We start from the raw sequence: 4,459 nt of genomic DNA on the forward strand, positions 1-4,459 counted from the left end.
GCTCTACTATACACCTGGGAATTCTGATCATTCACATAAACTTATAGGACTATTGTCTGCCAACCCTATATACGTTCTTGGATACACTCCCCATTCTATAGACATAGCTAATTGTACAGCCCGTCCACCCATCTATCCACCCATATCCTCATGTTTGCCTTTATTGACAACTCAATACTATATGTGCAAAAGGGTTCATATTTGTTGTCTGTACCTGCATGTACCTCTCTATGTCTTTCTCATTCTCAATGCTGTCATATTGGCCACACAGGTTTGGTACATTGCCCTTCTCTTCATCCAAATCAGTGCTTACATCTATCTATCTAACAGCATTCCCTTCTCTCCCCTCCCACCCCTGGTAACCAACAAAGAAAATTTCCTTCTATAGATAAAACTTTGCTTAACTTTTATAATAATGGACTAAGACAATATTTGTCCTGTTGTGATTGACTTATTTCACTCAGCATAATGTTCCCCAAGTTCATCCACATTATGTGGTATTTTGTAGATTCTACATTATTCTTTAGCGTTACATAGTATTCCATTGTGTGTATGTACCATAGTTTGGTTATCCATTCCTCAGTTGATGAACACACAGGTTGTTTCCATCTTTGGGCTATTGTAAATAATGCTGTGCTGAACATGTGTGTGCATTTATCTGTTCTTGTCATGGCTCTCACTTCTTTATGGTATATACTTAGCAATGGAATAGCTGGGTCAAATAGTATTTCTAATTCCAACTTTTGAAGGAATCGCCATACTGCTTTCCACAATGGTTGTACCATTTTACAGTCCCACCAGCATTGTATGAGAGTCCCGATCTCTCCACAACCTCACCAGTGTTTGTTATTTTCTGTCTTGTTGAACTTTGCTATTACTGTTGGAGCAAGATGATATCTCATTGTTGTTTTGATTTGGCAATGCAATTTTTTTAAATGAATCCTTGAAGGCTTTTTTAACTTGATTTTTCCTCAGGGTATAAATAAATGGGTTCAAAGAAGGTGAAACAGAAGAAATAAGCAATGAAACCATTTTATTAACAGTCACTTCTTCCTTAGCTGTGGGATTCATGTAGATGAAAATGCATATGCCATAGGTGATGGAAACCACAACCATGTGGGAAGAACAGGTTGAAAAGGCCTTTTTCCTTTGCTGCACAGAAGGGAATTGAAATATTGTCCTGATGATGCTACCGTATGACAGAACGACACAAGTAAGAGTCACATTCAGTATCAGCACAGCACAGATGATAACTGTCTGTTCCATAAACCATGTGTCTGAGCAGGAGATTTTCACAAGGGGAAATGCATCACAGGCAAAATGGTCAATCAGGTTACAGTCACAAAATTCCAGATTTAAACCCAGGCTCAGGGCTGGGATTATTACTCACAAACCAGCCTTCCAGCTAGAGATAATGAGAATCCTGCAGACCCTGCTGCTCATGATGGTCACATAATGCAAGGGTTTGCAGATGGCCACATAACGGCCATAGGACATGGCAGCCAGGAGGAAAAACTCTGTTACTGCACAGAGGTCAAGAAAAAACACTTGCATCATACAAGCGTTATAGCTAATGACCTTGTCACCTGTTGCTGTGTTATATAGGTATCTAGGAATACAAGCAGAGGTGAAAGAGATCTCCAAAAAGGAAAAATTTTTTAAGAAAAAGTACATAGGTGTTTTCAGGTGAGAATCCACAAAGGTGAGTGTGATGATGGTCAGGTTCCCAGTTACACTCAACATGTAGGTGAGAAAGAGAAAGACAAAGATCAGACCCTGCAGCTGAGGGTCATCAGTCAGTCCCAGCAGAATGAATGTGGTTACTGTCCCGTTTCTCATCACTGACTTCTGACTCCTGCCAATCTTTAAGTGATAATCAAAGATATTTTCTTATAGATAATTTTAGATGTTCAGAAGTTCCCCATATTCAGGCTTTTATTCTTCATTTTTATTATTTTTTAATGTTTCACTTCCATCTTCTACTTAGGATTTTCCCATGTGACTAATATAGACTGTTGATGAGGTAAATATTTTATGAGTAACAATAATGTCCTTTGTCAAGAATTCTTCTCTATTCACAAACTAAATCACAGACTTTTACTTTTGCTTTCATGTCTTTCTTGATATTTGGATCTTTATTTTCTCTCTGTCTCTAAACAATGCTAACCTAATAGGTAACTTTTGCTCACTACATAGACTCTCTTAGGATCTCTAGTGGCACGTTGCCTAAGGCATTTGACTGCAAACCCAAAAGTTGGCAGTTCAAACCCACTAGCCACTCTGAGAAAGAAAGATGGGGCAATCTACTTTCATAAAGTTTTACCACCTTGGAAACCCAAAGAGGGTTGCTATGAGTCAGAATTGACTGGATGGCAATGGGTTTGATTTTTTTGTGGTTCATATAGATTCTCTGGTAGTGCGTGGTTAAGGTATTCATTCAGCTGGTAACTAAAAGGTAGGCAGTTCGATACCACCAGCCACTGCATGGGACAAAGATTGGCAGTCTGCTTACCTAAGCATTTATAGCCTTGGAAACCCTATGGGGCAGTTCTACTCTGTCCTGAGTTGGAATTGACTTGATTGCAGTGAGTTTATATAGATTTTAAAGCACACCTTTAGGTCTTTGCTCCAAAATAAGATTTTTGCTTCTTGGTTTGCTTTTAGGACAAGTGTGTTCTAGTCTTAAGAACAACTCTTGTTCCCCTCTACACAATCTACCTTAATTCTCAATATATGCATGCATTTTTCTTTCTGACTTTGTGCATAACATTTAATGCTGACATGAAGTGATAACAGCCTTCTCTTCCTCGCCTTCTAGTCACTGATCTTCTTTCTAGTCAAATGAATTATTTGCTCTTTTACTAGTAATAAATATGATATTGAATCCAGGACACAAGAACATTTGGATTCTGAATTTGTGATAAGTTCTCCACCAAATTTTCCCAGGCCTTCATCATTAATTACATTGGAAAAGACTCAAATATTTCTGATACATGATCAGTCTCTTGAACTTTTCTTATATCAATGGTAGAAAAACTTTTCCCTTTATATACTCACTTTACTTGCCTTAGGAGCAGTTTCACTCTGTTGTTTACCTTACTGTGTTTTCTTTCCGAGGTGCAGCAGAGTTGGCTGTGACTATGCACCCAGCTCCCACTCACCAAGACAGGGCAGAAAACTGACAGTCTCATGGTTTACCTGAAAGTCATAAAGTTCTTAGTGCCATCAATCTCTCATTTTAACAGCTATCAACTATTTATATTATCATATATTCAGATGTAGAAGTACTATTTCTTTGTAGCCCACTTACCTTGCGTAGTGCCTAAGGCACTTGACTGCTAACCAGAAGGCTGGCGATTCCAACCCACCAGCCTCTCCTCGGAAGGAAGACGGGGCAATCTACTTCTGTAGTGACAATGCCTCAGAACCTCAAGGATGGGTGGCTATGAGTCGGGCCCACTCGACGGCAGATAACAACAACTACCTTGTCTCCGTCATTTATTCCTAATCTGTCAGGTAGCCAGTGCTTTACTGTGAAACCTTATCATACCCTTCAAATTTGGAGCTTTGTTCATTTCTCAAGGTATATCTATTTTTCTCCTAAGATACTACCATTTAATGTATGTTGTTGTTGTTATGTGCCGTCCAGTCTGCCCCGACTCATAGCGACCCCTCCTTGGGTTTCCGAGGCAGTGTCACTACGGAAGTAGGATTGCCCAACCTTCCTTCCGAGGAGTGGCTGGTGGGTTTGAACTGCCAGCCTTCTGGTTAGCAGTCAAGTGCCTTAGGCACTATGCTACCAGAGCTCCCATTTAATGTATAATAGATATTAATAAAACAATTTATTCTAAAATGTAACTGACTGTTAATTCTATCTTTCAAAGAAATGTTCAAAATGAACAGAGGTCTTTAATGAGATGTCGCTGCTTCAGCCAATAGGTTATTTTTGCTTATATACTTCTATGCGTACAAAGATACTTTTCTATTTTTAATTTGAAGTTGAACGTGCAGGCAAAGTTGTCCTCGACATTCCTTATATTTAGTTAGATGAATTTTTCATGTGTATTTTATGCCTTAAAAACCTTCCAGTCAATAACATTTATCTATACAAGAGACATTCTAAGAAAAAGTCTCATAAATATATCAAATATATTAGAAAACATATATCAATTATATTTGAAATTCATTTAAGTTTATAGAGGAAAATATGACTTAGAATCTACAAAGGGAATTACAATCAAACAGCCAAATTTTATTATACTTAAATGTGTGTTAGTACATCAGTTTCTTTTGTTTGTTCAAACATAACATTACAACTGCAGTGTGGAAAGTGATATTTCTGTAAAGACATTTATGTGTTTACCTTCACTGGCTCATTTGGCAGTGCATACATCTTGCTGCAATTTCCATTCCAGCAAAATGGGCAGACTTTCTTGTGATCGGCTCAGTGCTGTTATCT

The 4,459-nt window shown here is 38.2% G+C and overlaps 1 pseudogene; it reads right to left on the reverse strand.

The window, feature by feature from the left end:
* Nucleotides 1-915: 915 nt before the first annotated feature.
* On the reverse strand, nucleotides 916-1,857 carry LOC103213401 (annotated as a pseudogene).
* Nucleotides 1,858-4,459: the final 2,602 nt, after the last annotated feature.

This window comes from Orycteropus afer, unplaced genomic scaffold (genome assembly GCF_000298275.1).
Source record: "Orycteropus afer afer isolate SDZICR_OR568_19922 unplaced genomic scaffold, OryAfe1.0 scaffold02016, whole genome shotgun sequence".
Lineage (NCBI taxonomy): Eukaryota > Metazoa > Chordata > Mammalia > Tubulidentata > Orycteropodidae > Orycteropus > Orycteropus afer.